General features: G+C 44.4%; 1 pseudogene; it reads right to left on the bottom strand.

Annotated features, from left to right (window-relative positions):
- Nucleotides 1-239: 239 nt before the first annotated feature.
- On the bottom strand, nucleotides 240-688 carry LOC143269531 (large ribosomal subunit protein uL23m pseudogene; annotated as a pseudogene).
- Between the last annotated feature and the right edge of the window lie 15,052 nt (nucleotides 689-15,740).

The following is a 15,740-nucleotide window of genomic DNA, read 5'->3' on the forward strand; positions in this document are numbered from 1 at the left end:
AATTGTACAGGCTTTCTGGTTCATTGAATCTAGCCCGTCTTCATAATGATGGAACACATTGAGCTACTAGTGAATTTAGACTGCTGTAACAACAGAGGGACTAATGTGCTACACTCAGGTGTGGGAGGCCAGCTCCCACCTTTTAAAGGGTTCCTATGAGGAGGAGAGAAGGTTAAGAAACTTTTAGAAAGATAACTTCAGGAGGACCTTCTGCCTCTTCAAAAGCCCCCCCCCCCCCCCCTTCCACAAAGGATTTTTATTTGGGTTTGTCAGAACCACTGTGCTCACTAGGTCTGGGGCCCAGCCCCGTTATCACAGGTCATAGGCCAAACCAAGAAGGGATACCAGGGCACCCGGGGACTGGGCTCTTTCTCGGGGGAGGGGAGGGTAATATCTGGGAAGGTGAAGGTCTGCCCATGGGCCAGCTGCACACGTAGGCCACTTTGTAGTCTGGCTTCTTGATCCTTACATTCTTGTAGTTTCTCCTCCTGTTGGAGCCATGCTGCACCCATGTGCGCACTGCAGCCACAGGAATGTTGTAAATTTGCTCCAGGGAATTCTGGAGGTCCACCCTGGTCATCTCCATGGGGATCCAGAATTGCACAGTGTCTTCAGACTGGGCAGTACCAGGCCACACCAGCTGGATGAAGTTGGTTCAGAATACACAGAGCTGGGGGCCACCCAGCTGGTAGAGGGGGCACAGCACATTACACGCCATGGCAGCCACATCTACTGGGCTGGAAGTCCAAAGGGGCTTTTTGTAACAGTGCCAAGCAAGGGGCAGGGCAAAAGACCTCCCCCTTGCTAGATCAAAGCACATGGTACAGCCAAGTGTAGAACCTTCCAAACACCTGGTAACCATGCCTGTGGTCAAATCATCCATTTATGCAGCCCCTGCTGGGTACAGCAAGCTCAGATTCTCTGACCCTGAGTAATTTGGGCCTCCACAGATTCCCCCTTCTTAATAATACAAATCTCAAGTGGGAATACAGAGTTTAACTCTATGTGGCTCTGAATCAGCTTTTTCATTAAGAACTTGCAAATATACCACAGCAATACTCCTGCTCCATAGGGCTGCCACATCTCCCAGTAAAGGGGTAGAAGATGACCAAGATGGAATGCCCTTTTTGAATGGATCTAAGATGTCTATAGCAGTCTTAGCTGTACCAAGCCCTTTTTTAAATCAACCAACTCCTGATTGTGGGAGCCCGTTCTTGGGTTCCTCGTGGCTTTACCCAGCAGGTCCGCATAGAGGGTGATTAGGACCACGAGCCTGAGTGCAGGTGTCTGAGATGGTCTGCACTTGACTGTGCTGGGGGGAGGAGGTCTTTTGCTCCACCCCTTGGCGTCTCTATAAAAACCCTGGGGCAGAGACAGTCGGGGCCCGTTGGAAAAGGTTCCAGGCCCTCTCGAGGCTATCCTTTATTTTCTATCTGTTTATCTCCGCAAGATTCTCGGCAATACATCCTTCTATCTAATATTTCCTGCTGCTCACACTCAAGAAAACTCTAGGGAACTGTGGGGGTGGTGGGTAAACGCCCCACACCTGATACAACCGCATCAAATAAATTAGTAAACTCCTGATGCAACGGCATCAAACCTAAAGACTCCCTTAGCTTTACCAAACCATGGTTCATCAATATCAACAGGTTAACACAATTCTAGCATGAATATGACTATACATATTTACAATTCTTACAAACTTAGATCCAAAAGCAAACTCTACACTTCATAGACTTTCAGCAAACATCCAAAAGCAATCTCTTAACAGAACTATATACATCTTATAGACTTTAGCAAACATCCAAAAACAATTTCTTAATAGAACTATACCAAACATCAGGTACATTAACACAAGTTAACATCAGTCCACTCAAGGGACAAGAAAATATTTTTTTAAAAATTAAAGAGACTGAGGAAATTAACTCCCCCTTTATAATTTTTCTTTTCTTTATAATTTTTTAAAGCTTCATCTTGAGCCTGGTTAGGAAAAAAACCCAAACTTCTCCATTTAAACACTTTCACTTTTAACACAAAACAATTCGTGAATCACCACAGTTAATAAAGCGTATTTTCATACACAAAATAATTCATAAGTCATCACAGTTGATAGAATATATGTGTAGGTAAAGTCAAAATTGTACCACTGCAATTGAATCACTCCTGTCCATCCTATTTCTTGAAGTCTGAAGAGTTCAAAAAGTAAGTTTTGATACCAGTCTTAATGTTCCACTGAACCCATAACCAAAACCTTTTTGTAGTTAGCAATTCTAGTTCAAACAAGGGTCTCTGAAACTTTCAGTCTCAGCCACAGAGACACTTTCAGTTAGCTTTCCCCTAGGCGAAAACTGCTCCAGGACAAAAGCTGCTAGCTGGCTAGGGCAGAGTCCTTTCAAAACAGACTTTCTTACAGTCAACAAACAGAAACTCAGTGACTTTAGCTGCTGGCTTTCTTTCCATTTTGGCTTTTACAATCCCAGTCCTGAGGCCCTGAGGGCTCTCAGCCACCTTGCTGCATAGTTGAATGCCTCCCTGCTGCTACAAGCTACTTCTCAAGGAGCCCTCCTGGGTCCCCTAGGAAATTTAGCTGCTATGTGCTGGGGCTTCCTCGGGTCCCATTTGGGAGCCCCTTGTTCAGCACCTCGGGTTTGGGAGAAAACACAGCCACTGCCGGTCATGGCTTTATTACTTGCTCTCCCAGTGATCCTTGCGTACCATGCTCTGCCTTGTATGCATGGCCAAACGCAACCGGTCGCAAGGCTCCGCTTCACTCTGTCTCTGGGAGCTTGGGCTGGCCTAGGTTCCAGCTTCTCTGCCTCACCCCAGCAGTTCTCTGGGCTCCAACGCATCTCAGCTGCTCGTCCAGCCGCTGACCCCACTTCTCTGCCCAGAGAAGCAGTCTCATCTCCACAGTCTCCGCTGTTCACCACTGCTTGCCAAGCCTAGCCTCAAGCCATGTCTCTCCAGCTGGCTGACTGTGCTCTCCTCTGCAGCTCCTTCTAGGTGGAAAGCAGACGGAATCCTGCTGTCTGCACTGGCTCTGGCGACTGCCAGATGTAGATGTAACCAACCGTCTTATTAAATAAGAAACACAGAAACAATGTAAAAGAGAAAGCCGAGAAGTCAGAGCTCAGAGCTAAAATCTCACCCTTCCTCCTGCTGTCCCAGCTTCGCGAAAAGAGACCTACTTCCTGTCGGTTCGTATTTTTAAAGTATGTTGTTCTGCCTTCTCATTGGTTGTAAACCCAAACACATGACTGCCTCGTCACTGTCTGAATGTACAGCCCCCTAGGTCTTAAAGGCATATGTCTCCAATGCTGGCTGTATCCCTGAACACACAGAGATCTTATGGGATTAAAGGCGTGTGCCACCACCGCCACACTCTTACTATGGCTCTAATAGCTCTGACCCTGAACACACAGATATCTATGGGATTAAAGGCGTGTGCCACCACCGCCACACTCTTGCTATGGCTCTAATAGCTCTGACTCCCAGACAACTTTATTTATTAACATACAATCAAAATAATAATTCAGTACAATTAGATTATCACCACATTTCCCCTTTTCTATTTTAATAAAAAGAAAAAGAAAGCAAAAGGTTATAACTAACAAAAGAAAAACTATATACAAAAGTACAATAACTATATACAATATATACAAGTAATAAATACCTAAACAGGTATTTGACAAATCAGAGAAAATAATTCCATTATCTATCCTATTTTGGTAATTCCAAGATGTATCTAATGTACTTTCTATCCTAATTAATGTTCAACTATAACTAACTAATCTTCAACCATAACTAACTAATCTTCAACTCCCTCAGAGACCCAAGAAGGGAATAATATTAGCTAACAAAAATAAAAACAGGAAGTGCATGCAAGCAACTTCCAAAAAATTTTGTGAGTTGACAGAAACAGCCAGCTGCCTGGGCAGTCACCTGAGGTTTCTCCGCAGTGTTGGGGCATCATCTTCAGCCTATAGGCTTAGTGTATCTGACAGACTCATTTGTGAAGTAGGATGTACACAAGGTCAACAGTTCAACCTCACATTGGGTGAGAGCAGTCCACGTACCAGAAACACCTGAATTCCACTAGTGTCCTGTCATGATTCAGGATTTTAAATTCTGGAAATTGTTGACAGTTTTTTAATTCAGCTGTCCATTCTTCTTGGCTGTGTATATATGGCTTCATCTCAGCATCCCCTTCTTCTCCACATCCCTCTATTAAATGCCAGTCTACTTTTGAGAGGCATGAGCTTTCAGCTGCTGTTCCATTGTACAACAGAATCCATCGGCCCTCTGCCTGTTAAGCTGCCTTCGAAGAAAAGGGCACCGTACCTTTTCCGGATGCGAAGGCCACTTCAGGGATGGGGCCATATTGTCCTGGCCTCAGAAGATGCCTTTTGATAAAGCCATAACCACACTTGTTTTGGCAAGAATCAGTAGTCCCTTGTTTCGTGATCTGTCTGTCCATTTTGTCCTGTTGATTCGAGGATACTTTGTTGTCCAGTGGCTAACTTTTGCCAGAATGAAAGTTGACTCCATATGCAGTTTCTTCAATGCCCATATTTTCTCTAAAGTAGATTGGTACTGCCAGGAGCTGACATGTCTGCCCCACACCACCTCTTTGGGAATGTGGGCGTCGTATTCTTAAAATTGCTTCCTGCTGGGTATGGGCGAAGTTTTCTTTATCCTTGTAGTTCAAAGCTGATCTGTGGATGATGTTTGTCAGCTTAATGATATTATTATTGTCCACGTGGAATTGTTGTTGTTGTGGGGCCCCATCTTCTTTCTGGAGACTTCAGTTGATGTTAGGCCTGGCCATGATTTCCTGCAGAAAACTGATAAGAGACTCGAACACAAAAACATATATATGCAGCTAGCCTTTTTTCTAGAATTAGTTAGTACTCTATGTGACCATTCATATCTTAACAAAGTTTAAAATGTATATATATATATATATATTAATCTTGTAAATTTTGATATAAAATTTATACTTTGAGAAAAGTTTAAAGAATCAGAATAGAATCAAAGAGTTGAGATTAGTAATAGAATAGTCCCTTAATTAATTTTGCTTTTGTCCTGTACCATAGCAGAAGATGCCCTGATAGCACTGATGCCCTGAGGGTTTCAGCTGCTGATGCCTGGCTGCTGCCGTTTGCGGTGGGGGCCTTTGAAGCTGGCTGTTTCTGAAACTACCCTTCATTTTCGGACTGCCAGGCCTGCAGTGTCTGCCCAGTCCTGGATGCTGCCCTGTGCGCCCCAGGTCCTGCTCCAGAAAAATCTGCTCTTACCCTAAGCTCCTCCCTTTTAAGCCTACACAATATCTGTATATCTAAAGGCTATTCTACCCTAATGTACCTAATCCTACACTTCTCAAACTAAACTTCACAAAACTTCTATAACTTACTTATACTACCATTTTTAGATCTAATTTAGTAGATAGAGACTGAGAAAGAGAGAAACCTAGACACAGAGAGATATTGCTGCAGCCTAACTTTTCTATATACAGATTTTGCTCCTGAAAAATAAAATACCACCGCCTCAATCTTAATACAAAACCAGACATGCCCAGCTGCTCCCCCGGTGTTCTCTACTCTCACTTCCTCTGCACCCAAGTCCCTAGTTCTGGCGCCATCTGTGAGAGGGCAGCTCCCACCCTTTAAAGGGTTTCTATGAAGAGGAGAGAGGGGTAAGAAACTTTTAGATAGATAGTGAAGAAGAGAAAGACAGAAACTCAGGATTGCTTCAGGAGGACCTGGGTCAATACCCAACAACCCCTTCTGCCTCTTCAAAAGGGCTTTTTATAACAATGCCAAGGGGCGGGGGCAAAAGACCTCCCCCTTGCCAGATCAAAGTACAGCCAAGTGTAGACCCTTCCAAACCCCTGGCAACCACACCGGTGGTCAAATCATCCCCTGATGCAGCCCTGCTGGGTAAAGTCTACAAATTTATACCATTAAGTTCATTTTGTGTTGGCCATCTAATGCTGGGCTCTCAAGTGTGCTGAATGTATCCAGTGAGGCTTCTTTGGAGAAAACTAATTCTTCCATTGCAAGCAGATGCCAATTGGAGATTTGTGGTGATATATTGTGTACCCTAATAAACTTGCCTGAGGATCAGAGGACAGAGCCAGCCACTAGATTAGATATAGAGGTCAGGCAGTGGTAGCACACATCCTTAATCCTTTCACTCAGAGGCAGAGATCCATCTGAATCTTTGTGAGCTCAAGGCCACACTGGAAACAGAGCCAGACAGTGTTTGCACACACCTTTAATCTCAGTACTGGGAACCACACAAGCCTTTAATCTCAGGAAGTAATGTCTGGGCAGAGAAAAGTAAGGCATGAGGAAACAGGAACTCACTCTCTTTAGGCTGAGGATTTCGTAGAGGTAAGAACTAGTGGCTTGCTGCTCTGCTTCTCTGATCTTTCAGCTTTCACCCTGATATCTGGCTCTGGGTTTTTTATTATAAGACCGTTGAGATTCAAACAACAGAGACTGACAGCCTATTTGTTAGGGATAGGAGCTAGTGTCCACTCTCAGCAATGGGACCCCAACTGGCTTGAACCTCTACAGGCCCTGTGCATGCTGTCATAGTCTCTGTGAATTCATATGTGCATCAGTCCAATTGTGTCAGGTGTCTTTGTCAGTGTCCTATTGTGGTGAAGAGACACCATGACCACAGCAACTTTTAAAAAGGAAAGCATTTAATTGGGGCTTGCTTACAGGTTATGTTAATATCATGCTGTTTTTATTACTATTGCTCTGTAGTAAAACCTGAAATCAGGGATGCCTCCAGAATTTTTTTTTTTCACGATTGTTTTAGCTATCCTGTTTTGTTTGTTTGTATGAAGCTGAAATTAGAAATTGTCCTTCCAATTTCTGTGAAGAATTGCATTGGAATTTTGATGGGGATTGCACTGAACCGTAGATTGCTTCTGGTAGACTGGCCATTTTTGCTATATTAATCCTACTGATCCATGAGTATGGGACATCTTTCCATCTTTGGATGTCTTCTTCAAATTTCTTCCTCAATGTCTTAAAGTTTTTATTATACAAGTCCTTCTCTTGCTTAGTTAGAGCTATCCCAAGATAGTTTTTGAGGCTATTATGAAAAGTATTGTTTCCCTGATTTTTTCCTCAGTCTGTCATTTGTGTACAGGAAAACTATTGATTTTTGTGTATTAATCTTGTATCCAGTTACTTTGCTGAATGTGTTTTTCAGATGTAGAAGCTTCCTGGTGGAGTTATAAGGGTCTCATACATAAAATATGTCACCTGCAAATAAAGGTACTTTGACTTTTTCCTTTCTTATTTGTGTCCTCTTGATCTCCTTCAGTTGTCTTATGGCTCTAGCTAAGACTTTAAGATTATATTGAATGGGTATGTAGAGTGGACATCCTTTTCTTGTTTCTGATTTTAGTGGAAATGCTTTGAGTTTCTCTCCATTTAGGTTGATGTTGGCTGTGAGCTTACTGTATATAGTCTCTATTATTTTGAGGTATATCCCTTATATCTCTGGCTCTCCGGGCCTTATTTTTGTATGTATGGTTTTTTTGAGGCAGGGTTTCTCTGTGTAGCTCTGGCTGTCCTGGAACTCTCTATGTAGACCAGGCTGGCCTCAAACTCAGAACTCTGCTTGCTTTTGCCTCCTGAGTGCTGGCATTAAAGGTGTGAACCATGATACCTGACTCATCAGGACTTTTACGATGAAGGGATGCTGAATTTTATCAAAGACCTTTTCTACATCTAATGAGATGATCTCGTGTTTTTTTGTCTTTCATTTTGTTTATGTGGTAGATTATGTTTATTGATTTACCAATATTGAACCATCCCTGTATCTCTGTGATAAATCCTATTTGATCATGGTAATCTTTTTGATGTGTTCTTGGACTTGGCTTGTAAGTATTTTATTGAGGATTTTTGCCTTTGTTCAAAAGGGATATTGGTCTGTAATTTTCTTTGTTAGGTCTTTGTGTGGTTTATGTATCAGAATAATTGTGGCTTTGTAAAACAAATTAGGCAGTGTTCCTAAAGTTTCTATTTTGTAGAAAAATTTGAAGAGTATTGGTGTTAATTCTTCACTGAAGGTCTGATAGAATTCTGCAATGAATCCATCTGGCCCTGGGCTTTTTTGGGGGGGGCGGGGGGGGGGAGGGAGACTTTTAATTACTGCTTCTGCTTAACTAGGGGTTGCGGGTCTGTTTAAATTGATTATCTGATCTTGACTTAACTTTGGTAGGTGGTACCTATCAAGACATGTATCCATTTCTTCTAGGTTTCCAGTTTGGTGGAGTGTGGGCTTATGATTCTCTGGATTTCCTCAGTGCCTGTGTGTTGTTCCTCCTCCCATCTCTAATTTCATTGAGTCTTCTCTCTATCTTTCAGTTAATTTGGCTAAGAGTTTATCAATCTTACTGATTTTTCTCAAGGAACCAACTTCATTTCATTGATTTTTTTGTATTGTTTTTCTCTTTTCCATTTTATAGATTTCAGTGCTGAGTTTGATTATTTCTCACCATCTGCTCATTTGGGGTGTTATTTCTTCTTCTTAGTCTAGTGCGTTCAGGTGTGCTGTTAAGCTACTAATACGAGATCCATCCATTTTTTTTTTAATGTAGGCACTTTGTTCTATGAACTTGCTTCTTAGAACTAACTTCACTGTGTCATAGGTTTAGATATGTTTTATTTTTGTTTTTATTCAGTTCTAAGATGTTTTTAATTTCCCTTTTAGTTTGTCTTGACCCATTTTTTTTTTTTTTATTCAATGGTGAGTTGTTCAGTTTCCACGAGTTTGTAAGCCTTCTGTTGTCTCTGTTGTTGATGATATCCAGCTTTAACCCATGCTGGTCAGATAGGATGCAGGGTGCTATTTCAATTTTCTTGTATTTGTTGAGACTTGTTTTGTGTTTAAGTATATGGTCAGTTTTGGAGAAAGTTCCATGAGCTGCTGATTAGAAGGTATAATCTTTTATGTTTGGGTAAAATCTTCTGTGAATATTTGCTAGGTCCATTTGATTTATGATATTATTTAACTCCAGCATTTCTCTGCTTAGTTTTTTCCTGGAAGACTTGTCTATTGGCATGAGTGGAGTGTTGAATTCATCCACTTTCACTGTGTGAGGTCCAATATGTGATTTTAGATGTATTAGTGTTTCATTTATGAGTTTGGGTATCCTTGTGTTTGGTGCATAAATGCTTAGAATTGTGCTATATTCTCGGTATATTTTTCCTTTGATGACTATGTAGTACCTTATTTGCCATGCCAGAGACTCTTTTTAATGTCTTGCACTCTGTTGATGAGGCTTACCTTTAAGGATTTTGATTTCCTGAATTTTTCATTTCCAATTTTATTTCAGTTTGTGTTTTGTTTAGTGATTCTATTTCTATTACTTGTACTTTGTGAATTGTGTTCATTATTTTGGTCCATGGTTTGTGTTTTCATGAAGTTCACTAAGGGATTTATTTGTATCCTCTTTCGGGTCCTTGAACATATTCATAAAGGCTATTTTGAAGTCCTTATCTTGTGATTCAGCTACAGTGCATTTCTCAGGGCCTGCTGTAGTGGGTACTGAATTCTGGTGGAGGTGTACGGTCTTGACTGTCAATGTTTGTGCTTTTGTTTTGGTGTCTAGGTGTCTGAAGTTTGGCTAATTTGAGGGGTTCTAGGTTTTGATATCTGGTCTTGTGTTTGTTTGGTGTGTGTTCCCATTCCTTGGTTTCTGTTGCCCTCTCTGGACCTTAGGAAAGTGTGATTGCTGTGAGTTGCTTGGTAGAGAGTGCTCCTACATGCAGGTCAGTGGGTGGCATAGAGGAACAGAGATGTGCTAGGAGAAAAATCTGAGAGGGCATGTGGGAAAGAGCCAAGGGGATGCTGTCCACACCAGAGGCAGGGTGAGAAGTGTGGTAAGAGGCGAGGCTCCTGTACGTAGGGTGTGGTAAGACAAAGTGATCTGCAGAGACAGGGATGGAATGGGTAGGGGGATTCTGGGTCTGTACCAAGAGCTGGAGTCTCCGGTGAATGTAGTTCACGTGGGAGGAGGGGCACCTGTAAGCACATTGTTACTCTGCTGAGGGTAAGAATGGAAAGACTGTAATGCGGGACAGGAAGGATGGTATGGATCACCTAACGTGAGTCCTTGCCCTGTATAGTCACTGGGTGTAACACGAATTGTTAGAGGGTCTTATTAATAAAAACAAACCCAAGGCCAGTTATTGGGGTGAATGCTGGAAGATCAGAGAAGCAGAACAAGCCACAGTCACCTCACCTTGCCAATTCCTCAGCTGATCCTGTTTCCTCAGACTGGAAGCCTCTGAGTCCTCATCCAGAATGAATCTCAGCTGAACTGTTGCGCAAAAGCCTAAAAGTTTAACCAGCTCTACTTTCTTGTCCTCACGCCTTAAATACCTTTCTGCTTTCTGCCATCACTTCCTGGGATTAAAGGCATGAGTTACCATGCCTGGCTGTTTCCAGTGTGGCCTTGAACTCACAGAGATCTGGATGGATCTCTGCCTCTGGAATGCTAGGATTAAAGGCATGTGTGCCACCATTTTCTGGCCTCTGCATCTAGTGGCTGTTCTGTCCTCTGACCCCAGAAAAGTTTATTAGGGTGCACAATATTTTGGGGAACACAATATCACCACATCTGGGGGGGGGTCCATATAGAGAGTGTTTCTGGCCTCTGACACAAAGGAATAAGAGTGGGCTAGAAGGGGGGGCTGGGAGAGTCCACACTAAGGTTTGGTCAAGTTCCCAAAGGAATGGAGGTCCAGCCAGTGTTCTTAATTACTGAGCCATCTCCAGCACTGCATGTGTCTTAAAAAAATAGATTTTATTTTTAGTTATGTGTCTATGTCTGTGTGGGGGTATATGCAAGTGAATGCAGATGAACAAGGAGACCAGAGGTGTTGGATCCCCCTGGAGCTCGAGTTACAGGTAGCTGTGAGCTGCCCATGGTGCTGGGAATGGATCACAGGTCCTCTGCAAGGTTAGTACATGCTTCTAACCCTAGAGCTGTCTCTCCAGCTCTGCACGTGTCTCTGCCTCTCAACTGCTGGGATTTCAGGTGTGAGCCACCATGGCCAGCTCCTTATAAACACTTTTCGGGCCATACTACCAATTCTTTCGGCCTTTTAAAATAATGCTGAAAAAGCAAATACTTGAACACTAGTCATTGATGTATAGACTAGTAGTTAGGGAAATCAAAACATTTCATTATACTTGTGCATGTGCGTGTGTGCATGTGTGAGCATGTGAATGGAGTTCAGAGGACAACCTTCTGAAGGATCCCCCTCTACCATATGGGTCTGGGGTCAGACTCTGGTGATTAGGCCTGGTGTCATGGTGTCATGTGCCTTTTCCAGAGAAGCCATCTTGCTAGCCCTATATTTAGGGGAGTTTTACTGAGGTGGGCAACTTAGCTTTAAATACACAAAAAGTACAATGGATGGATAGAATAATTGGAGCAAACACTACCAATGTGTTAAAGGAACTCTATGTAGCCACACCTACACAGCATCCTTTAGCACAGCCTAGAGAGGAAGCATTATGTTTGGTAGTGGATGAACAGTTTTACATTTTCAGTGGAATAGTATCCGGCCATTAAAGGGCAACACTGCAACATGGGTGTGGTGTTTTGAATATGAGTGGCCCCCATAAACTCATGTGTTTGAATGCTTGGCCCATAGGGAGTGGCACTATTAGGAAGTGTGGCCTTATTGGAATGGGTGTGGCCTTGTTGGAGTAGGTGTGTCCTTGTTGGAGTAGGTGTGTCCTTGTTGGAGTGGGTGTGTCCTTGTTGGAGTGGGTGTATCCTTGTTGGAGTAGGTGTGTCCTTGTTGGAGTAGGTGTGTCCTTGTTGGAGTAGGTGTGTCCTTGTTGGAGTAGGTGTGTCCTTGTTGGAGTGGGTGTATCCTTGTTGGAGTGAGTAGGTGTGTCCTTGTTGGAGTAGGTGTGTCCTTGTTGGAGTGGGTGTGTCCTTGTTGGAGTGGGTGTGTCCTTGTTGGAGTGGGTGTATCCTTGTTGGAGTAGGTGTGTCCTTGTTGGAGTAGGTGTGTCCTTGTTGGAGTAGGTGTGTCCTTGTTGGAGTAGGTGTGTCCTTGTTGGAGTGGGTGTATCCTTGTTGGAGTGAGTAGGTGTGTCCTTGTTGGAGTAGGTGTGTCCTTGTTGGAGTAGGTGTGTCCTTGTTGGAGTAGGTGTGTCCTTGTTGGAGTGGGTGTATCCTTGTTGGAGTAGGTGTGGCTTTGTTGGAGTGGGTGTGGCCTTGTTGGAGTGGGTGTGGCCTTGTTGGAGGACATGTGTCACTGTGGGGGCGGGCTTGAGTGAAGTCTTACACATTTGCAAGCCACACTCAGTATCACAGTGGCTTCTGCTACCTGTGGGTCAAGATGTAGAACTCTCAGCTCCTCCAGCGTCGTATCTGCCAGCATGCTGCCGTGTTTCCTGCCATGATGATAATGGATTAAAAAACCCTGAACTGTAAGCCAGCCCCAATGAAATGTTCTTCTCTATAAAAGTTGCTGTGGTCCTGCACACTTGGGAGAGCAGGCCCTGCACCTTGTCTGGGCAGTACAATAGCGCCAATCCTGTTGGTGGAGGTGTGGGTGAGCCAGCTCCAAAGTTGTTAGCACAGGAGAGCTATTCCCATTGCTCATCTGCCATGCGGTGGCATCTGCCATGCAGTGGCATGGGTGGGGGAGAGTGTGGGAGACCCACTCCCACTTTTATCCCAGGGTACTCTTGAGGAGAGAGAAGTGAGAAATATTTAGATAGAAGGGTAGAGGGGGAGAGACAGATGAAAACACAGGATAGCCTCTGGAGGGCCTGGATCCTTATCCACCAGCCTTTTCTGTCTCTTCTAAAGGGCCTTTTAAAGGAATGCCAAGGGATGGAGCTAAAGACCTCCCCCTAGCATAGCCAATGACAGACCCTTCCAAACATCTGGTAACCATGTACATGGTCAAACAATCCTCTAATGCAGCTCTGTTGGGTAAAGCAAGCTCAGATCTCAGTAGGAGACCTTTGTGGGCCTGCACAGGAGAGATGCCCTCCCCCCCCATCAATGCCTGAAGCAGGTGGGAGAACTGGCCCTCAGGTTAGAAGGGCAGGAGAGCTGCTCCTGCCCACCACCAGCTGCAACACTCGGGAGAGCAGGCCCTGCACCTCTCATGGGCAGCACAACAGAGCCAACTCCAATGACAGAGGTGTGGGTGAGCCAGCCCTGATATTGTGAGCATGGAAGAGCTGTCCTCATTAACTGTCATGTGGTGGCATGGGCAAAAAAGAGATGTTGTGTCCTCCTTCCTCCCCTCCCCCACCCATCAATGCCTGAGGCAGGTGGGAGAGCTAGCCTTAAGGTCATAAGAGCAGGAGAGCTGTCCCTGCCCCTCATCTGCTGCAGCACTCAGGAGAGTGGCCCCTAAGCCCTGCCTGGTCAACACAGTGAAGCTGGCCCTGAAGGTGTAGATGTGGGAGATCTGACCCTGAGGACATAAAAGCGGGAGAACTGGCCACACCCCTTGGTAATTGACACAAAGGGGAACTCACCAAGGCAATGCAGGGAAGCTCACCCTGGTGGTGAGGACAAGGGAGAGCTAGCGGGCTGACCAACCCTGCAACTACCCAGGCCCAGAGCCAGGGTTATGGGTCGGCCACCCCAATATCCACCCCCATCTGTGATTTGCTGGAGCAGGTGAAGAGATAGGTCCTGCATACCCAAAGCTGCAGGATCTCCACAACATGGGGCAACAGCAGGATAACCAAGATGAGTCCCAGTGAGGGCCCAGCATCGATAGTGTAGCAGAAACCAGAGGCCTTGAACCAGACCAATGACTCTTTGCAATGAACACTTGCAAGAAAGATATATGGACAAAAGGTTTATTGCGTGACTGTAATGTGACTCATTACAGCTTCCACGACGAGATTTTTTCCCCCTTTTCTTTTTCCCTTAAATTTTATCTGGGACAGGGGCTGCAAAGGCAGAGGGCAGATACTCAGGGACTGAAAATGAATGGGATTGAGATATATGATGTAAAAGACACAAAGAATAAATAAAAAGTAAGTTAAAAAAAAGAAGAAAAAAGTTGCTGTGGTCATGGTGTCTCTTCACAGTGATAGAAACCCTACCGAAGACAATGATTAACACCTGAGGAGTCATGATAAGTGAAATAGAGCAGCTACAAAGGCAGACACTGTGTGACTCGCTGATCCTAGCTCTCCAGAGAAAGCATGCATAAGGACAGCAGAGTGATGCTGACCAGGGCCTGAGGGAGGAGGGAATGGAGAGCTGTGTGATGGGCACTCTAACACAAGATGAAACGCCCTGGAGATTGTACAGGGAGCACACAGAGGTATACTGTGCGATATATTGTATCCCTCAATATATTGTGCATCCTAATAAACTTATCTGGGGTCAGAGGACAGAACAGCCACTAGATAGACATAGAGGCCAGAAAATGGTGGCACACATGCCTTTAATCCTTTCACTTGGGAGGCAGAGATCCATCCAGATCTCTGTGAGTTCAAAGCCACATTGGAAACAGCCAGGCATGGTAACTCATGCCTTTAATCCCAGGAAGTGATGGCAGAAAGCAGAAAGGTATATAAGGTGTGAGGACCAGGAACTAGGCTGGTTAAGCTTTTAGGCTTTAGAGCAGCAGTTCAGCTGAGATTCATTCTGGATGAGGACTCAGAAGCTTCCAGTCTGAGGAAACAGGATCAGCTGAGGAATTGGCAAGGTGATGTGGCCGTGGCTTGTTCTGCTTCTCTGATCATCCAGCGTTCACCCCAATACCTGGCCCTGGGTTTGTTTTTATTAATAAGACCTTTTAAGATTCATGCTACAGTATACAGCTGGTGCTTACAATGGCAGAAATTATATTTAACCACAGTTTTAAAAGATGTTCAAAGACACAACCTTTTCCTGGGTGTTAATTGGTTCCTTGTATAGTCTCTCAGTGGGAAAAGATATGAACAGGCAAATCCATAGATGGATTACCAAAGGACATTTTGCTTTTTTTTTTTTTTTTTTCTTCTTCGAGACAGGGTTTCTCTGTGTAGCTTTGTGCCTTTCCTGGAACTCACTCTGTAGACCAGGCTGGCCTCGAACTTACAGAGATCCACCTGGCTCTGCCTCCCGAGTGCTGCCACCACCGCTGCTACCACCACCGCCACCACCACCACCACCACCACCACCACCACCTGGCCAAAAAGGACGTAATTTGTTACTCTTTCCCCTTCTAACAAATAGTAGGTGGCTCAGCTGGAGCCCCTTGACATCACAAGCAAGAAGCCTGGATGACAGGGACCACGAGGCTGGAGGGAAGGGGGAGAAAGAATGGATGGATGTGCTTTGGAAGGTCTAGAGAACTCCACCCCACAATCAGGAGGCCCTAGTGTTCAGGAAACAAGTTGGAAGCATCCTCCTGGGATCTAAGTGTTAGCTCATCAGCTCTCTCAAGGGCTCCCTGCAGCCAGCGGCCACTGACTGTCCAGCCTTGACTGAGTTCTGTGGATTCCTGAAGGCCACCCAAGTGCAGCTCAGGACCCTCACTTGAGGAATCAGTGGATGAGGTTTTGCATGTGGGTTCACCCTGGCTCTCACTGTAGGCAAACTCTCTCTCCATCTCTGTGAGTGGAAAGAATATTATAGTATTAATTTGGTTTTCACTTTAACTGTGTATGAAAGAAAATGATAAATTATCTTTCTCCTTTGTACAAGATAGACTATTTCTCAA

The sequence above is a fragment of the Peromyscus maniculatus genome, chromosome 19, assembly GCF_049852395.1.
Source record: "Peromyscus maniculatus bairdii isolate BWxNUB_F1_BW_parent chromosome 19, HU_Pman_BW_mat_3.1, whole genome shotgun sequence".
NCBI lineage: Eukaryota > Metazoa > Chordata > Mammalia > Rodentia > Cricetidae > Peromyscus > Peromyscus maniculatus.